General features: G+C 56.6%; 1 protein-coding gene across 9 annotated transcripts in view; it reads left to right on the top strand.

Moving 5' to 3' along the window:
* LOC139252676 (zinc finger protein 239-like) overlaps positions 1–21,822 on the top strand; it is a 111,017-nt gene that overhangs the window by 80,080 nt on the left and 9,115 nt on the right. The window contains exon 1 of one of the 9 annotated variants that reach the window (XM_070873458.1): positions 20,415–20,635. The exons of 7 other annotated variants lie outside the window; for them this stretch is intronic. The gene's annotated coding sequence lies outside the window, so the exon portion shown is untranslated. Of the gene's footprint in view, positions 1–20,414; positions 20,706–21,822 lie in introns of those variants that run through there. One more of the 9 variants, XM_070873457.1, reaches the window with a different exon arrangement.

Here is a 21,822-nt window from a genome sequence, read left to right as displayed (position 1 = left end):
ATGTTGTTCCCCCTCCGCCTCATTGGAGCGGCGCCTCCTTTTGTTCCTGGGGGTGCGCGGAGGCAGGAAGACCTCCATGTCTGCCGAGACCTCCCGCTCCACTCCCCCCTTTTTCTTATCTTGCCTGCGCCCGAGCCCCTCTGTGATATTGGTCAAGGGCTCGGGCACGGGCTCAGGGCACCCCGCGCTCGCCGCTGACAGGGTTGGGCTGAGCGCGGTGATCAGACTGTCTGGCGCACTGAGGGGACCCGCCTCAAGATGTTTCGCCTTCCTCCGCGCCTTCTTTCCGATCGGACGCTCTCCCTCCCCCCGCCGCAGGCCGTGAAAACAAAGGCCCCCGACGATGCCCGCGCACCTACGGCTCCCGGCACACAGACGCTACTAGGGGGAGGGGTGGCGGCAGCGCCAGCCTTGGCCGCCTTCGGTGGTTTGGCGGCCTTGGAGGCGGGGCAGTTCTTGTGAACGTGCCCCACCTCCCTGCAGGCATGGCACCGCACGCCGTCCAACGTCCAAAAGACGCGGTAGGCAGTCCCCTCGTGCACCACATTAAAATAGCCCTCCGTCGTCTCCTCCCACACCAGCCGGACAAAGAGCTGGCAGCGGAAGCGGAACACGTGGCACATGCTGTTCTCCCTGAGGCCGAGCGGTATGGGGTTGATCCCCGACCTTACCTCCCCCAGTTGGTGTAGGTGAGGGAGGAGGAGCTCAGCGGGAACAAAGGGTGGGACGTTCGATACGATGACCCTCTGCGCGGTGGCCTCGAGAGGGTCCACCGGCAGGAACGTCCCGCCCACCGTGAGCCCCTTTTCGAGGGCCAGGCACACCGCCCGCTCCGACCCCAGGAAGAATACAGCCTTCCCAGACATCTTGGAGGCTGCGACAATGGCCGAGGGGCCGACTACCCCAGCCATCGCCCGCACGCACTCCTCAATGCTCATTGTGGGGTGAGTGTAGCTCTTGACCCCGTGTTTTTTTGTTATCACTCTGAATGGTGGCAGCGCAGCAGGAGGCGCAGGAGGCGCCATGGATGTGGACGCCGCCTGCGCATGTGTCTTAGCTGGCCCTGCCACCGGCGTGGATGGAGTCGCCATCACGGGGTCCCTTTAAGGGCTACACCCACCCCAAAGTCACAGGCCTTAATGGTCTTTAAATGGCCTCGTCTAAGTGTATGAGCAGAGGGAGCTCTTAATGTGGCACACCTCTCCCCTAGTTAACGAATGGGGAGGGGCCTTGCTCCCTCTGCTCAGTTGTCTTAATTGTTTTTACAATTAGGAGGAAAGGGCTCTCAGAGAGAGAGGGGAGAGACAGAGAGAGAGAGAGAGAGAGAGAAAGAGAGAGGGGGGTGGGAAAGAGGGAAGCTGCGAGGGCAGGTCTCCCCTCACAGCGATGGGTGGGTGTTTCTTGGGGTGCACCCCCAAGATGGCAAAAAAACCCAGTCTTTGTAGATGGTCTTCGGGTGGGGGGAGATGTCTTCACCTGGGGTAGCTGGAGCCACCCAGGCACACACTCCCAACGATGTAAAATAGGATAATTATAGATTCTTCAGCCAGGTAGCTCCAGCTATCCCAGGCTAGGCAATGGGGGAGGGGTGCTTCAGTGATGTGTGGGGCCTAGCTGTAAGCAAGACCTCCACACACACTTCCACACACACGCACCCGCCGCGATGTTCCGGCACTCGAAAGGTCTTCTTTCCTCCCCCCACCGATACAACAAAGTCTTTCGGGGACTGCACCAAAACACACCCACCTGTCGAAGATTGTAGAAATGGCTCTCCCTCCTTCCACACTGGATGGTGTTTCCTCAGGTTGTTCTTTTCCCCCTCTCTCCAACTCTCTGTAGTTGTAATAAATGATAAATTTTCTGCTCTCCTCCTCTCCCTCTGGATGTTGAATGTGTAGTAAGCCAGCCCTCTCCTCCTCTTCCTGGGCTGTTCTCAGGGTTCACTCCAGGCCTTCCAGACAGGAGCAAAAGCAGGGAGTTCCTTCTCTCACTACAGCAGAGCTCCAACTGAATAAGCCACGCCTCCAAAGCTCCACCATTGGTCCACAGAAATCTTTTTGTGAAAAAAATTAAAACATTAAATCATTAAATCGTGTCCAACCGATCTGGGGGGCGCACCAAACATTTCCAAGGCCCTTTTTTGTGTTTTGTTTTGTGTTTTTGTTCTTTTTTAAAGTTTTTTTTGGGCACTAAAATCATTTTTTTTCTCCAAGTGTCCCCTAAAAAGGGGAGGGGGACACTAAAAAAACACTGGCAATTAAAACAAATTAAACTTTAAAACATAAAATCAAATAAAAATTTGGTTGCCGGGCGTGACGATGCACTCCAGTCCCTCCGGTGCCCACCTCTCGCGGAAGGCCGCGAGCGTACCGGTGGACACCGCGTGCTCCATCTCCAAGGACACCCTGGCGCGGATGTATGCGCGGAAGAGAGGCAGGCAGTCAGGTTGAACGACCCCCTCGACCGCCCGCTGCCTGGACCGGCTGATGGCACCCTTACCGTGCCCAGGAGCAGTCCTACGAGGAGACCCTCGGACCTACCCGCTCCCCTCCGCACAGGGTGTCCAAAGATCAGGAGTGTGGGACTGAAGTGCAGCCAGAATTTCAGCAGCAGCCCCTTTAAATAATAAAACAGGGGCTGCAACCTCGTGCATTCAATAAAAACATGGAACACGGACTCTTCCAGACCGCAGACACTGCAGGCGGCCTGGGAGCCCGTGAACTGGCTTAAAAATTTATTGCACGGCACTGCTCCGTGCACCACCCTCCAGGCCAAGTCCCTGATAAATAGTGGGAGCACTCCCGCGTAGAGTGCCCTCCATCGGGGACCACCGCCTCCTCTGGACGGCAAGATGGTATGCCATGGCGTGTCCGGACGGCAGGTGAGGATGGCAAAGTTGAGAGTGTGCAGGAGCAGTCCGTACAGGAAACCCCTCCGCGCGGAACTGAAAGGCACGGAGGGGATTTCCTCGAGGCGCCTCAAGTTGTGAGGCACCAGCTCCCGAGAGAGGTTCCGGGGTTTGGCGCCGATAAGGAATTCCATCCGGACGGGGGTCAGTTCGGACGGGATCTCCCCACGTGCTTGAGCCTCCTCGAAGCACCTAACGGAGTCCGGGCCCAGAGCTGTTTTTAGCGACTCGATGGCATCGGCAGCGCGGCGGACGTTGGCGGAATTTAGGCGCTGCGCCAGCATGTCTGGCGCCATCCAGCCCACTCCTCCGCCATCGAGCAGGTCCATGATCCTCGTCATCTCACCAGCCACAGCCCTCTCGTCCGACCACCACCTAAAACCTCGGTCGTGGAGGTATGGATTCCCGAGCAGCAGCTCCTGCAGGACACCAACCACTCCAGCCGGTGGAGAGCTGCGCTTGGTGGAGACTTTGTTCCAGACCCTGGTGAGTTCCTTGTAAAAGACAGGCAGCTCCTGGAAGGCGGTCCTGACGCCCCCCAAGCTCACAAACAGGTGCTGCGTGTCGTAGTTGAGGCCGTGCTGTTGGCGGAAGAATTACATCGCCAGAGCACGCCACCTAGGAGGGGGCTCAACGTAAAGTTATCTCTGCAGGGTCTGAAGACGGAAAGTCGCGAGCTGGGTGCTGACGCACACCAATGACTGACCGCCCTCCCCAAGCGGGAGACTCAAGACCGTGGCAGAGACCCAGTGCTTCCTGTTGTTCCAGAAGAAGTCCACCAGCTTCTTCTGTATCTTGATGACAAACGCAGGGGGAGGGGTCAAAGTGACCAGCCGGTACCACAACATGGCGGCCACGAGTTGGTTTATGACTAGCGCTCGACCCCTGTAGGACAGCACTCGGAGCAGTCGCGTCCAGCGCCCTAGATGAGCGGCGACCTTGGCCTCCAGCTCTTGCCAGTTCGCCGGCCAGGCTTCCTCGTCGGGGCTAAGGTAGACTGCCAGATAGAGGAGATGGGTCGTGCTCCAGGCAAAAGGCCTGAGCTCCTCCGGCAGGGAGTCCACCCGCCACTGACCCACCAGGAGTCCGGAACATTTCTCCCAGTTGATCCTGGCAGAGGATGCAGCCGAGTAAATCTCCTGGCACTCTCGCATCCTCCGCAGGTCAGCAGGATCCTCTACTGCGAGGAGCACGTCATCGGCGTAAGCCGAGAGGATGACCACCATGCCCGGCCCTTGCAGAGCCAGTCCCGTCAACCACGTCCACAGGAGGCGCAGGAAAGGCTCCACGCAGATGGCATATAACTGGCCGGACATGGGGCATCCCTGGCGCACCCCTCTCCCAAAGCGAAGCGGCGCCGTCAAGGACCCGTTAACCTTTATCAGACACTCCGTGGCGGCGTACAAAAGTCGGATCCGGGCGACGAAATGCGTATCGAACCCGAAAGCGCGCAGAGTTCCGAGCAGATAGTCGTGATCCACCCTGTCGAACACCTTCTCTTGGTCGAGGGATAGGAAGGCGACCGACAGACCAGCCTCCTGGGAACAATGGATGAGGTCCCGGACCAGATGGATGTTATCGTGGATTGTCCGGCCCGGGACCGTGTAGGACTGGTCGGGGTGGATCATGTGGTCCAGCACGGCACCAAGGCGAGCAGACATCGCCCTGGCGAAGATTTTGTAGTCCGTGCTGAGGAGGGAGACCGGGCACCAGTTCTTAAGGAGGCGGAGATCGCCCTTCTTAGGCAGCAGGACGGTGACTGCCCTGTGCCAAGAGAGGGGCATCTCCCCGGTCGCCAGACTTTCCCCCAGGACCCGCGCGTAGTCGCCCCCCAGGACATCCCGGAACGCCCTGTGGAGCCCCACGGTCAGCCCGTCCAGCCCCGGGGCTTTTCCGCTCGAGAGCTGGTCGAGGGCGCCAGTCAGCTCCGCCAGGCTTAGCGGAGCTTCCAGATTTTCAGCGCACTCCGGGCCGACCCTCGGCAGGTCCTCCCACAAAACTCTACGCGCTTCCTCGCTGGACGGCTCCGGAGAGAAAAGAGCCCTCTAATATTCACGGGCCCTGTTGTTGACGCCCTCCGGATCCGAGACGAGAGAGCCATCGTCGGCCAGCAGTGTCAAGAGCTGCTTACGGACACTCTGCCTTTTTTCCAGCGAGTAGAAGAAGGGGGAGCCGCGGTCCAGATCCCGCAGGAACCGGATCTGCAACCTAACGAACACGCCTTGGGACCCGACGAGCTGCAGGTCCTTCAGCGCGGCCTTCTTTGCTTCGTACATCATCCGCAGGGCCGGGTCCTCGACGACTTGACCGAGACGGGACTCCAGTTCGAGCACCTCTTTTTCTAGGCACCCGACCCAGGCCGCCCGCCTCTTGGTCGACCCCCTCGCGTACTCTTGACAGAAGACGCGGAGGTGAGCCTTGCCCACGTCCCACCATAGCCTCAAGGAGGGGAAGCCCCCCTGCTTCTTTCTCCAGTCAGCCCAGAAACGACAGAACGAGTCCTGGAACCGCTCGTTCTCCAGCAGCTGGTTGTTAAAATGCCAGTAAGCGGACCCCGTCCTCGCGCAGAGCGAAGCGAGCTCCGGCCACACCAGGTGGTGGTCCGAACACGGCACCGGCCGCATGGAGGCCGCCGGGACGCAGGAAACATACGCCCGAGACACGTAAAGGCAGTCGACTCTGGACCATCCTACTCCAGGCCTCACCCAAGTAAAGGCGCTGGAGTCGGGGTGGAGATTTCGCCAGACGTCCACCAAGTCGAAGGACCCGACCAGGTCCCTCAACTTCTCCATCGCCGTCATGCTCTGCGTGGCACCGGAGCGGTCCCTCGCCTCGAGAGTGCAATTAAAATCCCCCCCGAGGACAATGCAATCGCCGACGTCGACGGAGCCAAGAAGAGCGGACACCTCTTCGAAGAAGCGCGTTTGCTGCGGTCCGGGCTGAGGGGCGTACACGTTCACGAGATGGAGCGGCACGTCCCCCAGGCGAACCGTTACATGCAGCAAGCAGCCTGGCACGGGCTACTCGACCCCCAAGATCTCCGGCTGAAAATGCGGGGCCAACAAGATGGCCACCCCACAAGAAGTGGTAGTGAGGCGGCTCATGCGGACCTCTCCTTGCCATTCCAGGAGCCACGTGGCTTCATCTCCCGGAACGGTGTGGGTTTCTTGCAGGAAGCACACCGCATATTTCCCCTCCCGCAGGAGCGAAAAATTGTTAAATCAACGGTGTGCCTCTCTGCCGCCATTGATGTTGAGGCTGGCTATGGTTATCTTCATGACAAAAGCATAGTGCAACCTCTACCTAACCTATTGTGGGGGGGGGGAGTGGAGTCGTTTGTTGACCTCCACTCCTTCAGCAGCCCAGTGAGGAACTTTTTGAGCCGGCGCAGCTCAAGGCCTTGCGCCTTTGATAAGGGCCTGCCCGCGGCCATGGTTTTAGCGGCGACGCAGACGGAAGCGATGAGCAGCCCCGGCTCGGACCATCTTTCCCGGGTCAGATGGGTTCGGTTGCGGCGACCCTGGCTCTGGACCAAAAAGTCAACGGAGTTCCTCTACGGGAATGAGGGGGTCTCAGCGGCGGGCACGAGGAGATCCACTGCCTCACTGGTGATGGACTCGAGATCTTCACCCGCGTCCTCCACCGAGTCCCCGTCCTCCTCCGGGAGGTCGCCGCTAGCAGCCGGCCCGTCGACCGCACGAGGTAAGGCAAATGGCCCGGCCGCTCCATCCGGCCCTGGCTCTGCCCCGATCCCACCCCCAGGATCGTCGACAGAGGAGTCCCCACTGGGCTCTTTTAAAAGTGGTGCTGGGTCAGGAAGTGACAGTGGAAGGGGTTCCTCCTCCGCCCCAGGAACCGGGGAACACGGAGAGACCTGGCCAAAGTAATGTTCCAGGTCCTCCAAGTACCCCAGCTCCAAAGTAGGGGGCGAGGGTTGTTCTTCTCCCTCCCCGCCGCCGCCCCCCGGCCCAGCGTGTACAGATTCATTAAAATTGTTAATACTGTGTATTTCTGCCGAGTCGAGCAAGTCCCGGTGGAAGTTGGATATTGACTGGGCGGGATTAGGTTCGGCCTTTTCGGCCCCGCCCGCCTCATTCCCCGGGATGCTCGACCCAGCGGCTACGCATTCCTCGGCTGGCCCCACGCCCCCCACGACAGGCAGATCTTCCACGCCATCCCCGGGAGGCAGAGGCTTGGCACCCTCGACTGTCTCACCCTCCCCGGGGACAGACTCCTCTCGCCCACAGCGCAGCTTGGGGGCGCTGGTGGGGGACGCGGGACACATGGTGGGCACCGACTCCTCCGCGGAGGGATGTTGTTCCCCCTCCGCCTCATTGGAGCGGCGCCTCCTTTTGTTCCTGGGGGGGCGCGGAGGCAGGGAGACCTCCATGACTGCTGAGGCCTCCCGCTCCACTCCCCCCTTTTTCTTATCTTGCCTGCGCCCGAGCCCCTCTGTGATATTGGTCAAGGGCTCGGGCACGGGCTCAGGGCACCCCGCGCTCGCCGGTGACTGGGTTGGGCTGAGCGCGGTGATCAGACTGTCTGGCGCACTGAGGGGACCCGCCTCAAGATGTTTCACCTTCCTCCGTGCCTTCTTTCCGATCGGACGTTCTCCCTCCCCCCGCCGCAGGCCGTGAAAACAAAGGCCCCCGACGATGCCCGCGCACCTACGGCTCCTGGCACACGGATGCTACTAGGGGGAGGGGTGGCGGCAGCGCCAGCCTTGGCCGCCTTCGGTGGTTTGGCGGCCTTGGAGGCGGGGCAGTTCTTGTGAACGTGCCCCACCTCCCTGCAGGCATGGCACCGCACGCCGTCCGACGTCCAAAAGACGCGGTAGGCAGTCCCCTCGTGCACCACATTAAAATAGCCCTCCGTCGTCTCCTCCCACACCAGCCGGACAAAGAGCTGGCAGCGGAAGCGGAACACGTGGCACATGCTGTTCTCCCTGAGGCCGAGCGGTATGGGGTTGATCCCCGACCTTACCTCCCCCAGTTGGTGTAGGTGAGGGAGGAGGAGCTCAGCGGGAACAAAGGGTGGGACGTTCGATACGATGACCCTCTGCGCGGTGGCCTCGAGAGGGTCCACCGGCAGGAACGTCCCGCCCACCGTGAGCCCCTTTTCGAGGGCCAGGCACACCGCCCGCTCCGACCCCAGGAAGAATACAGCCTTCCCAGACATCTTGGAGGCTGCGACAATGGCCGAGGGGCCGACTACCCCAGCCATCGCCCGCACGCACTCCTCAATGCTCATTGTGGGGTGAGTGTAGCTCTTGACCCCGTGTTTTTTTGTTATCACTCTGAATGGTGGCAGGGCAGCAGGAGGCGCAGGAGGCGCCGTGGATGTGGACGCCCCCTGCGCATATGTCTTAGCTGGCCGTGCCACCGGCGTGGATGGAGTCGCCATCACGGGGTCCCTTTAAGGGCTACACCCACCCCAAAGTCACAGGCCTTAATGGTCTTTAAATGGCCTCGTTTAAGTGTATGAGCAGAGGGAGCACTTAATGTGGCACACCTCTCCCCTAGTTAACGAATGGGGAGGGGCCTTGCTCCCTCTGCTCAGTTGTCTTAATTGTTTTTACAATTAGGAGGAAAGGGCTCTCAGAGAGAAGGGGGAGAGACAGAGATAGAGAGAGAGAGAAAGTGGGAGGGGGTGGGAAAGAGGGAAGCTGCGAGGGCAGGTCCCCCTCACAGCGATGGGTGGGTGTTTCTTGGGGTGCACCCCCCAGATGGCAAAAAAATCCAGTCTTTGTAGATGGTCTTCGGGTGGGGGGAGAAGATGTCTTCACCTCGGGTAGCTGGAGCCACCCAGGCACACACTCCCAACGATGTAAAATAGGGTAATTAAAGATTCTTCAGCCAGGTCGCTCCAGCTATCCCAGGCTAGGCAATGGGGGAGGGGTGCTTCAGTGATGTGTGGGGCCTAGCTGTAAGCAAGACCCCCACACACACTTCCACACACACGCACCCGCCGCGATGTTCCTGCCCTCAAAAGGTCTTCTTTCCTCCCCCCACCGATACAACAAAGTCTTTTGGGGAATGCACCAAAACACACCCACCTGTCGAAGATTGTAGTAATGGCTCTCCCTCCTTTCACACTGGATGGTGTTTCCTCAGGTTGTTCTTTTCCCCCTCTCTCCAACTCTCTGTAGTTGTAATAAATTTTCTGCTCTCCTCCTCTCCCTCTGGACGTTGAATGTGTAGTAAGCCAGCCCTCTCCTCCTCTTCCTGGGCTGTTCTCAGGGTTCACTCCAGGCCTTCCAGACAGGAGCAAAAGCAGGGAGTTCCTTCTCTCACTACAGCAGAGCTCCAACTGAATAAGCCACGCCTCCAAAGCTCCACCATTGGTCCACAGAACCTTTTTTGTGAAAAAAATTAAAACATTAAATCATTAAATCGTGTCCCCCCGATCTGGGGGGCGCACCAAACATTTCCAAGGCCCTTTTTTTGTGTTTTCTTTTTGTGTTTTTGTTTTTTTTTAAAGTTTTTTTTGGCCACTAAAATCATTTTTTTTTCTCGAGTGCCCCCTATAAAAGGGGAGGGGACACTAAAAAAACACCGGCAATTAAAACAAATTAAACTTTAAAACATAAAATCAAATAAAAATTTGGTTGTCGGGCGTGACGATGCACTCCAGTCCCTCCGGTGCCCACCTCTCGCGGAAGGTCGCGAGCGTACCGGTGGACACCGCGTGCTCCATCTCCAAGGACACCCTGGACCGGATGTAAGAGCGGAAGAGAGGCAGGCAGTCTGGCTGAACGACCCCCTCGACCGCCCGCTGCCTGGACCGGCTGATGGCACCCTTGGCTGTGCTCAGGAGCAGTCCTACGAGGAGGCCCTCGGACCTACCCGCTCCCCTCTGCACAGGGTGTCCAAAGATCAGGAGTGTGGGACTGAAGTGCAGCCAGAATTTCAGCAGCAGCCCGTTTAAATAATAAAACAGGGGCTGCAACCTCGTGCATTCAATAAAAACATGGAACACGGACTCTTCCAGACCGCAGAAATTGCAGGCGGCCTGGGAGCCCGTGAACCGGCTTAAAAATTTATTGCATGACACTGCTCCGTGCACCACCCTCCAGGCCAAGTCCCCGATAAATAGTGGGAGGACTCCCACGTAGAGTGCCCTCCATCGGGGAACACTGCCTCCTCTGGACGGCAAGATGGTATGCCATGGCGTGTCCGGACGGCAGGCGAGGATGGCAAAGTTGAGAGTGTGCAGGAGCAGCCCGTACAGGAAACCCATCCGCGCGGAACTGAAAGGCACGGAGGGGATTTCCTCGAGGCGCCTCAAGTTGTGAGGCACCGGCTCCCGAGAGAAGTTCCGGGGTTTGGCGCCGATGAGGAATTCCATCCGGACGGGGGTCAGTTCGGACGGGATCTCCCCACTTCCTTGAGCCTCATCGACACACCTAACGGAGTCGGGGCCCAGAGCTGTTTTTAGCAACTCGATGGCATCGGCCGCGCGGCGGACATTGGCTGAATTTAGGCGCTCCGCCAGTGTGTCTGGCGCCATCCAGCCCGCTCCTCCGCCATCGAGCAGGTCCCTGACCCTGGTCACCTCACCAGCCACAGCCCTCTCGTCCGACCGCCACCCAAAACCTCGGTCGTGGAGGTACGGATTCCCGAGCAGCGGTTCCTGCAGGACGGCCGCCACTCCAGCCGGTGGAGAGCTGCGATTGGTGGAAACTTTGTTCCAGACCCTGGTGAGGTCCTTGTAAAAGACAGGCAGCTCCTGGAGGGCGGTCCTGACGCCCCCCAAGCTCACAAACAGGAGCTGCGTGTCGTAGTTGAGGCCGTGCTGTTGGTGGAAGAAATACATCGCCAGAGCACGCCACCTAGGAGGGGGATCAATGTAAAGGTATCTCTGCAGGGTCTGAATTCGGAAAGTCGCGAGCTGGGTGCTGACGCACACCAACGACTGACCGCCCTCCCCAAGCGGGAGACTCAAGACCGCGGCAGAGACCCAGTGCTTCCTGTTGTTCCAGAAGAAGTCCACCAGCTTCTTCTGTATCTTGGTGACAAACGCAGGGGGAGGGGTCAAAGTGACCAGCCGGTACCACAACATGGCAGCCACCAGCTGGTTTATGACTAGAGCTCGACCTGTGTAGGACAGCACTCGGAGCAGTCCTGTCCAGCGCCCTAGGCGAGCGGCGACCTTGGCCTCCAGCTCCTGCCAGTTCGCCGGCCAGGCTTCCTCGTCGGGGCTAAGGTAGACTGCCAGATAGAGGAGATGGGTCGTGCTCCAGGCAAAAGGCCTGAGCTCCTCCGGCAGGGAGTCCACCCGCCACTGACCCACCAGGAGTCCGGAACATTTCTCCCAGTTGATCCTGGCAGAGGATGCAGTCGAGTAAATCTCCTGGCACTCACTCATCCTCCGCAGGTCAGCAGGATCCTCTACCGCGAGGAGCACGTCATCGGCGTAAGCCGAGAGGACGACCTCCACGCCCGGCCCTTCTAGAGCCAGTCCCGTCAACCTCGTCCGCAGGAGGCGCAGGAAAGGCTCCACGCAGATGGCATATAACTGGCCGGACATGGGGCATCCCTGGCGCACCCCTCTCCCAAAGCAAAGGGGCGCATCAAGGACCCGTTAACCTTAATCAGACACTCCGCGGTGGCGTACAAAAGTTGGATCCGGGTGACAAAATGCGTCCCGAACCCGAAAGCGCGCATAGCCCCGAACAGATAGTCGTGATCCACTCTGTCGAACATCTTCTCTTGGTCGAGAGATAGGAAGGCGACCGACAGACCAGCCTCCTGGGAATGATGGATGAGGTCCCGGACCAGATGGATGTTATCGTGGATTGTCCGGCCCGGGACCGTGTAGGACTGGTCGGGGTGGATCATGTGGGTGGATCATGTGGTCCAGCACGGCACCAAGGCGAGCAGACATCGCCCTGGCGAAGATTTTGTAGTCCGTGCTGAGGAGGGAGACCGGGCGCCAGTTCTTAAGGAGGCGGAGATCGCCATTCTTAGGCAGCAGGACGATGACTGCCCTGTGCCAAGAGAGGGGCATCTCCCCGGTCGCCAGACTTTCCCCCAGGACCCGCGCGTAGTCGCCCCCCAGGACGTCCCAGAACGCCCTGTAGAGCTCCACGGTCAGCCCGTCCAGCCCCAGGGATTTTCCCCTCGAGAGCCGGTCGAGGGCGCCAGTCAGCTCCGCCAGGCTTAGCGGAGCTTCCAGATTTTCGGTGCCCTCCGGGCCGACCCTCAGCAGGTCCTCCCACAAAACTCTACGCGCTTCCTCGCTGGACGGCCCCGGAGAGAACAGAGCCCTCTAATATTCACGGGCCCTGTTGTTGACGCCCTCCGGATCCGAGACGAGAGAGCCGTCGTCGGCCAGCAGCGTCAAGAGCTGCTAACGGACACTCTGTCTTTTTTCCAGCGAGTAGAAGAAGGGGGAGCCGCGGTCCAGATCCCGCAGGAACCGGATCCGTGACCGCATGAATGCACCTCGGGACCCGACGAGCTGCAGGTCCTTCAGCGCGGCCTTCTTCGCTTCGTATACCATCTGCAGGGCCGGGTCCTCGACGACTTGACCGAGACGGGACGCCAGGTCGAGCACCTCATTTTCTAGGCGCCCGACCCTGGCCGCCCGCCTCTTGGTCGACCTCCTCGCGTACTCTTGACAGAAGACGCGGACGTGAGCCTTGCCCACGTCCCACCATAGCCTCAAGGAGGGGAAGCCCCACTGCTTCCTTCTCCAGTCGGCCCAGAAACGACGGAACGAGTCCTGGAACCGCACGTTCTCCAGCAGCCGGTTGTTAAAGTGCCAGTACGCGGACCCCGTCCTCGCGCAGAGCGAAGCGAGCTCCGGCCACACCAGGTGGTGGTCCGAACACGGCACCGGCCGCATGGAGGCCGCCGGGACGCAGGAAATGTACGCCCAAGACACGTAAAGGCGGTCGACCCTGGACTATCATACTCCAGGCCTCATCCAAGTAAAGGCGCTGGAGTCGGGATGAAGATTTCGCCAGATGTCCACCAAGTCGAAGGACCCGACCAGGTCCCTCAACTTCTCCATCGCCGTCATGCACTGCGGGGCACCGGAGCGGTCCCTCGCCTCGAGGGTGCAGTTAAAATCCCCCCCGAGTACAATGCAGTCGCCGACATCAACGGAGCCAAGAAGAGCGGACACTTCTTCGAAGAAGCGCGTTTGCTGCCGGCCGGGCTGAGGGGCATACCCGTTCATGAGATGGAGCGGCACATCCCCCAGGTGAACCGTGATGTGCAGCAAGCGGCCTGGCACAGGCTCCTCGACCCCCAAGATCTCCGGCTGAAAATGCAGGGCCAACAAGATGGCCACCCCACAAGAAGTGGTAGTGAGGTGGCTCATGCGGACCTCTTCTTGCCATTCCAGGAGCCACGTGGCTTCATCTCCCGGAATGGTGTGGGTTTCTTGCAGGAAGCACACTGCATATTTCCCCTCCCGCAAGAGCGAAAAATTGTCAAATCTACGGTGTGCCTCTCTGCCGCCGTTGATGTTGAGGCTGGCTATGGTTATCTTCATGACAAAAGCATAGTGCAACCTCTACCTAACCTATTGTGGTGGGGGGGGAGTGGAGTCGTTTGTTGGCCTCCACTCCTTCAGCAGCCCAGCGAGGAACTTTTTGAGCCGGCGCAGCTCAAGGCCTTGCGGCGTTGATAAGGGCCCGCCCGCGGCCATGGTTTTAGCGGCGGCGCGGACGGACGTGACGAGCAGCCCCGGCTCGGACCATCTTTCCAGGGCCAGATGGGCTCGGTTGCGGCGACCCTGGCTCTGGACCAAAAAGTCCCGGAGTTCCTGTGCAGGAATGAGGGGGTCTCAGCGGCAGGCACGAGGAGATCCACTGCCTCACTGGCGATGGCCTCGAGATCTTCTCCCTCGTCCCCCACCGAGTCTCCGTCCCCCTCCGGGAGGTCACCGCTAGCAGCCGGCCCATCGACCGCACGAGGTATGGCAAATGGCCCGGCCGCTCCATCCGGCCTTGGCCCTGCCCCGATCCCACCCCCAGGATCGTCGGCAGAGGAGTCCCCACTGGGATCTTTTAAAAACGGTGCTGGGTCAGGAAGCAACAGCGGAAGGGGTTCCTCCTCCGCCCCAGGAGCCAGGGAACGCGGAGAGACCTGGTCAAAGAAATGTTCCAGGTCCTCCATGTACCCCAGCTCCAAAGTAGGGGGCGAGGGTTGTTGTTCTTCCTCCTCCCCGCCGCCACCCCCTGGCCCAGCATGTACAGAATCATTCAAACTGTTAACATTTTTTGTTTCTTCCGGGTCGAGCGACTCCCGGGGGAAGTTGGTTAATAGCTGGACATGCTCTGGTTCAGTCTTTTCGGCACCGCCCGCCTCAGTCCCCGGGACGCTCGACCCGGCGGCTACGCATTCCTCCGCTGGCCCCACGCCCCCCATAACAGGCAAATCTTCCACGCCATCCCCGGGAGGCAGAAGCTGGGCAGCCTCGACTGTCTCACCCTCCCCGGGGGCAGACTCCTCTCGCCTACGGCGCAGTTTGGGGGCGCTGGTGGGGGACGCGGGACACGCGGCGGGCACCGACTCCTCCGCGGAGGGATGTTGTTCCCCCTCCGCCTCATTGGAGCGGCGCCTCCTTTTGTTCCTGGGGGGGGCATGGAGGCAGGGAGACCTCCATGTCTGCCGAGGCCTCCCGCTCCACTCCCCCCTTTTTCTTATCTTGCCCGCGCCCGAGCCCCTCTGTGATATTGGTCAAGGGCTCAGGCACGGACTCAGGGCACCCCGCGCTCGCCGGTGACAGGGGTGGGCTGAGCCCGGTGATCAAATTGTCTGGCGCACTGAGGGGACCCGCCTCGAGATGTTTCGCCTTCCTCCGTGCCTTCTTTCCGATCGGATGCTCTCCCTCCCCCCCGCCGGAGGCCGTGAAAACAAAGGCCCCCGACGATGCCTGTGCACCCACAGCTCCCAGCACGCGGACTCAACTAGGGGGAGGGGTGGTGGCGGCGCCTGCCTTGGCCGCCTTCGGTGGTTTGGCGGCCTTGGAGGCGGGGCAGTTCTTGCGAACGTGCCCCACCTCCCTACAGGCATGGCACCGCACGCCGTCCGACGTCCAAAAGACGCGGTAGGCAGTCCCCTCATGCACCACATTAAAAATACCCTCTGTCGTCTCCTCCCGCGCCAGCCAGACAAAAAGCTGGCGGCGGAAGGAGAACACATGGTGCAGGCTGTTCTCCCTGAGGCCAAGTGGTATGGGGTTGATCCCTGACCTTATCTCCCCCAGTTGGTGTAGGTGAGGGAGGAGGAGCTCAGCGGGAACAAAGGGCGCGACGTTTGAAAGGATGACCCTCTGCATGGTGGCCCCGAGAGGGTGCACCGGCAGGAACATCCCGCCCACCTTTTCAAGGGCCAGGACACCGCCCGCTCCGACCCCAGGAAGAACACGGCCTTCCCAGACATCTTGGAGGCTGCGACAATGGCCGAGGGGCCGACTACCCCAGCCATCGCCCGCACGCACTCCTCAATGCTCATTGTGGGGTGAGTGTAGCTCCTGACCCCGTGTTTCTTTGTTATTAGTCTGAAAGGTGGCAGGGCAGCAGGAGGCGCAGGAGGTGCCATGGATGTGGACGCCGCCTGCGCATATGTCTTTGCTGGCCCTGCCACCGGCGTGGATGGAGTCACCATCACGGGGTCCCTTTAAGGGCCACACACACCCCAAAGTCACAGGCCTAAATAGTCTTAAATGGCCTCGTTGATGTTTGAACAGAGGGAGCTCTAAAAGAGGCACACCTCTCCCCTAGTTGACAATTGGGGAGGCGCCTTGCTCCCTCTGCTCAGTTGTCTTAATGGTTTTTTCAATTAGGAGGAAAGGGGCTCTCAGAGAGAAAGGGGAGAGACAGAGAAAGAGAGAAAGAGAGAGGGTGGTGGGAAAGAGGGAAGCTGCGAGGGCAGGTCTCCCCTCACAGCGATGGGTGGGTGTTTCTTGGGGTGCACTCCCCAGATGATGGAAAAAACAAACACAGTCTTTGTAGATGGTCTTCGGGTGGGGGGAGAAGATGTCTTCACCTGGGGTAGCTGGAGCCACCCAGGCACACACTCCCAACGATGTTAAATAGGGTGATTAGTAATACTTCAGCCTGGTAGCTCCAGCTATCCCAGGCTAGGCAATGGGGGAGGGGTGCTTCAGTGGTGTGTGGGGCCTAGCTGTAAGCAAGACCCCCACACACACTTCCACACACACACACACCCCGCGATGTTCCAGCCCTCGAAACGGTCTTCTTTCCTCCCCCCACTGATACAACAAAGTCTTTCGGGGAATGCACCAAAATACACCCACCTCTTGATGATGAAGTCTTTCCCTCCTTCCACACTGGATAGTTGTTGTTCTTTTTCCCCCTCTCTCCAACTCTTTGTAGCAGTATTAAAGGTTGTTGAATTTTCAGCTCTCCTCCTCTCCCTCTAGATGAATTGGAATTGTAGAAAGCCCCTTCCTCCTCTTCCTGGGCTGTTTCACATGTCTCACAAAGGCTTTCCAGGCAGGAACAACAGCAGGTAGCTCCTTCTCTCACTGCTCCAGGCTCCAAGTGAATAGGCCACGCCTCCAAAGCTCCACCATTGGTCCACAGATTCCTTGAAAGTAGCAGGCCAGGTGGATAAGGTACTTAAGAAGGCATATGGAATGCTTGCCTTTATTGGCCGAGGCATAGAATATAAGAGCAGGGAGGTTATGCTTAAATTGTATAATACTCTGGTTAGATCACAGCTGGAGTACTGCGTGCAATCTGGTCGCCGCATTATAGGAAGGACGTGATTGCACTTGAGAGCATGCAGAGGAGATTTACTAGGCTTCTGCCTGGAATGGAGAATCTTAGTTATGAGGACAGATAGGATGGGCTGGATTTGTTCTCATTGGAACAGTAGAGGTTGAGAGGGGACCTCATTGAGGTGTACAACATTTTGAGGGGCTTGGAAATAGTGGATAGCAAGGGCCTATTTCATTGGTGGAGATGTCTATTATGAGGAGACATCGTTTTAAGGTGGTTGGTGGAAGGTTCAGAGGGGATTTGAGGGAGGAGGGTGCTTCTTTATGCAGAGGGTTGTGGGGATCTGGAACTCACTGCCTGGAAGGGTGGTGAATGCAGAATCCTCACCACATGTAAAAGGTGCTTGGATAGGCATTTAAAGTGCCGTAACCTGCAGGGTTACGAACCTAGAGCTGTTAATTGGGATTAGATTGAATGACCTTTTGTTGGCTGGCGCACATACGATGGTAAGTACTGCAGGGAATCGAATATGGCCAGAGTGATCTGGACTAGTTTCAATCGCCTGGATGGGTCAGAGAGGAATTTTCCCAGATTTTTTTCTCCCCAATTGGCCCGGGTTTTCATCTTTTGTTGTCAGCTGGCAAGGACACGATGGGCCGAAGTGGCCTCCTTCTGCGCTGTAACTTTCTATGTTTCTATGTGGAAATACACAGTCTTAGTTATGCTGCAGATTAGTGGTCAAAAACTTACTTTCGGGTTATGTATGACACTAAGATTGCAAACAGCCTGGTTCAGTCTCAGACAGAAGTTGGGGAGAGGGATGGAGTCAGTGACCAGGAAATGAAGCCTGTGGCAATGACAATTACAAATATCAGAATATTTCACCGGCTATCAAGTGTAAAATGTGTGGATGAATTTTTAAAAATTAAATCGGATCCAAAAATGGGTTAACTGATTCAGAAAGTAACGGATTTCAAATCTTATGCAGACAGTTCAATAAAGGGGTAGTTCAAAGCAATTTCAATTGAGCTTAAAGTGAGACACTGCAGTTTAAGTCTACTGCAACCACACGCCATGTACTCAAATGGAACAAGTTTGGGGTTTGATATGACAGAAGGCGAACGAGGTGAGAAGTGATACAAGTTAGATTAAGAAAAAACCCTAAAATGGAACAGTCGATAACAGAACATGAATTAGTCTCCTCTGATTATGGAGGAATCAAATATTCCACACACTGAGTTTGAAACAAAGGTAATTTATTCAACATTTATACACAATATTAATCTCCATGTCAGGTATAAGGATACAAAAGCAAAATACTGTGGATGCTGGAATAAAAACAGAAAATGCTGGAAATCGGATCCAAAAATGGGTTAACTGATAGTTAGGCTGAAATGCAAGGAGTATAGCGAATAAGATAGATGAGCTAAGAGCACAGGTAGATACTTGGGAGTATGACATTATAGCCATTACAGAAACATGGTTGAAAGAGGGGCATTGTTTTGCAGATCAATATTCCTGGTTACAGGATTTTTAGACAAGACACGGAGGGGAGGTAAAAAGGGGGGGCGTCATGGTCATGGTACTGATTAAAGAAACTATTACAGTGGTGAGGAGGGATGATGTGTGAGAGGAATCATCAAATGAGGTCATATGGGTCGAATTGAAAAATAAAAAAGGGGCGATCACACTGCTGGGCATGCATTATAGATCCCCAAACAGTGGGAGGGAGATAGAGGAGAAACTATGTAGACAAATTGCTGTGAAGTCCAAAAGCCATAGGGTCGTAAGGCTGAAGGGGTATTAGTGGGAGAGCACTTGGGTGCCTATGACCATAATTCAGTCAGATTCAAGTTGGTTATGGATAAGGGCAAGGATAGGCCTGGAATAAAAGTCCCGAATTGGGGAAAAGCTAATTTTGCTATGTTAAGGAGTGATTTAGCCACAGCTACTTGGGGGGCATAGTTTTAAGTTGGTGGAAGGTTTAGAGGGGATGTGAGGGTGTCTTCTTTATGCAGAGGGTGGTGTTGATCTGGAACTCACTGTCTGGAAGAGTGGTGGATGCAGAAACCCTCACCGCTTTTAAGAGATGATTGGATAGGCACTTAAAGTGCCGTAACCTGCAGGGTTACAGACCTAGAACTGGTAATTGGGATTAGACTGGATAACCTCTTGTTGGCTGGCACAGATATAATGGCAAGTACTGCAGGGAATCGAATACGGTCAAGGTAATCACCTGGGCTAGTTTCAATTGTCTGGATGGGCCGGAGAGGAATTTTCCCAGATTTTTTTCTCCCAAAATGTCCTGGGTTTTTATCTGTTTTTTGCCTCTCCCAGGAGATCACATGGGGTGGAGTGTAGAATCTTTCAGTGTAAGGGGTGTGGTAGGTGTCTGAGGCGGACTGGTTGGGCTGGGTTCTCTTTGCCTTGCCGCCATTGTTCATAGGTTTATATGTAACCTTTAGGGCTGCTGACCAAGGGCTGTGCAGCTCTTTGTCAGCCAGCGCAGACATGATGGGCCAAAATGCCCTCCTTCTGTGCTGTAAATTTATATGTTTCTATGTTTCTATCTCAGCAGGTCAGGCAGCGCCTGTGGAGAGGAAGCGGAGTTAACATTTTGGGTTGATGACACTTCGTCAGAACTGGAGACTGTTAGGAAAGAACCGATTCTTAACCAGCACTGATAGGGGGAGGGAAAGAAAGGATAACAGGGACGGTCTGTGATAGGTTGGAAGACAGGAGAGATTAGCGAGACAAAAGGGGTGATGTGCCGAATTCAAATGGTAATGCCAGAAGTTAGAAAAACAGTAGTCAAGATAGGGTGTGAATGGTGGGATAATGCCCAACTACCATTAGAGACAAGGAGTGGGAAGGGAGCCAAAGATTGGTGGTGGTTACGCTCTGAAATTTTTGAACTCGATGTTGAGTCCAGAAGACTGTAAAGTGCCTAAACGAAAGATGAGGTGCTGTTCCTCGAGCTTGAGTTGAGCTTTGTTGGAATAGTCTAGGAGACGAGGACAGAGAGGTTAGGTATAGGGGTTATTAAGATCATCAGAAACAAACACTAATTGCCAGAATGAACATCATCATCATCATAGGCAGTCCCTCAAAGCGAGGATGACTTGCTTCCACGCGAAAAAGGGATGAGTTCACAGGTGTTTCAATAAAGGACCTAATATTCCAGATTTCGAACTACATCGTGAAGGGTGGAAGATGCCTGTGCTTGGATTTTTTTTAAGGTGTGGTGGCCGTTGCACACCAGCCACCACACGGGCTTGACAGAGCTAGGTCTTGGTCCAGTGACAGGAATTACCCAAGACTTACTGGAGACAAGCTCTGCTGCACAAACCGAACGCGCACACACATCAAGTGTGGGCTGGCCTGTGCTGCCCTTGGACCCTCGCCTCTTCTGGGCCCTGGTCACTTCCCTCTACGGACTCTTGCCGCTCCTTCGCCCCTCCTGTTGTGCCTGCCCGCATTGCAATCAGCGATCTGGCTTTGTAGCCATCGCCCTCCTGCAGCAGCACACGCTGCTCCCTCCAATGGCACTGGCCTGCTGATGGTCTTGCAGGCCGGAACCGTGCCGATTTCCGGGCCCGGCCGCCGCAGCATGTTGCTCCCTCCAATGGCACCGGCCTGCTGTGCAACCACAGTAAATCCTGTTCGATTCACTAATGCAGCCTTTCAATGGTGAGGCTTTTACCCAGCATTCCCCGCGAGGGAGAATGTGCCGCTCCCAGACGACAGGAGCTGAATGCGTAGGCGCAGGACCTGGCTGAGTTTCGAGCATGCGCGGCGCGTGCAATGGCGGCGAAGACGCGTGAAGCATCTGCTGTGCAGAAGCGCTCATTTTCAGCAGGGCGGAGGGGAGTAATGGACGAGCGAGCAGTCAGGAGGCTTCATAAACAACCGGTGCCCGCCTCAAGCCAGAATAGTAACCGGACTATCGGCGGTTGCAGCTTCAGGGGCTTTCTCCCGGTCACAGGCCCAGGCTAACGGCGGCTATCTTGGTACAGGAAGACTGGGTAAACGCTCCGCTATCTTACTTCAGTGAGTGACAAAGCGCATGTGCGGACATCTTGGTGCAGGAACAAAGTGAGTGATGTCAGTGTCTGTTTCCAGCCGGGTCCTGGTGGGTACAGGGATGTGGGAGATTTTATGGGATTAACTATTTGCACTTTTTTGGACACAGGCGTCTGCCAAGCCCCGCCCCCTTCTCTGACCGCAGTTTTAAAACCCCGCCCCTTGTCATAGAAACATAGAAAATAGGTGCAGGAGTAGGCCATTCGGCCCGTCTAGCCTGCACCGCCATTCAATGAGTTCATGGCTGAACATTCAACTTCAGTACCCCATTCCTGCTTTCTCGCTATACCCCTTGATCCCCCTAGTAGTAAGGACCACATCTAACTCCTTTTTGAATATATTTAGTGAATTGGCCTCAACAACTTCCTGTGGTAGAGAATTCCACAGGTTCACCACTCTGGGTGAAGAAGTTCCTCCGCATCTCGGTCCTAAATGGCTTACCCCTTATCCTTAGACTGTGACCTCTGGTTCTGGACTTCCCCAACATTGGGAACATTCTTCCTGCATCTAACCTGTCTAACCCCGTCAGAATTTTAAACGTTTCTATGAGGTCCCCTCTCATTCTTCTGAACTCCAGTGAATACAAGCCCAGTTGATCCAGTCTTTCTTGATAGGTCAGTCCCGCCATCCCGGGAATCAGTCTGGTGAACCTTCGCTGCACTCCCTCAATAGCAAGAATGTCCTTCCTCAGGTTAGGAGACCAAAACTGTACACAATACTCCAGGTGTGGCCTCACCAATGCCCTGTACAACTGTAGCAACACCTCCCTGCCCCTGTACTCAAATCCCCTTGCTATGAAGGCCAACATGCCATTTGCTTTCTTAACCGCCTGCTGCACCTGCATGCCAACCTTCAATGACTGATGTACCATGACACCCAGGTCTCTTTGCACCTCCCCTTTTCCTAATCTGTCACCATTCAGATAATAGTCTGTCTCTCTGTTTTTACCACCAAAGTGGATAACCTCACATTTATCCACATTATACTTCATCTGCCATGCATTTGCCCACTCACCTAACCTATCCAAGTCGCTCTGCAGCCTCACAGCATCCTCCTCGCAGCTCACACTGCCACCCAACTTAGTGTCATCCGCAAATTTGGAGATACTACATTTAATCCCCTCATCTAA

Source organism: Pristiophorus japonicus, unplaced genomic scaffold, assembly GCF_044704955.1.
Source record: "Pristiophorus japonicus isolate sPriJap1 unplaced genomic scaffold, sPriJap1.hap1 HAP1_SCAFFOLD_476, whole genome shotgun sequence".
NCBI lineage: Eukaryota > Metazoa > Chordata > Chondrichthyes > Pristiophoridae > Pristiophorus > Pristiophorus japonicus.
This window is presented reverse-complemented; position numbering and strand designations above follow the sequence as displayed.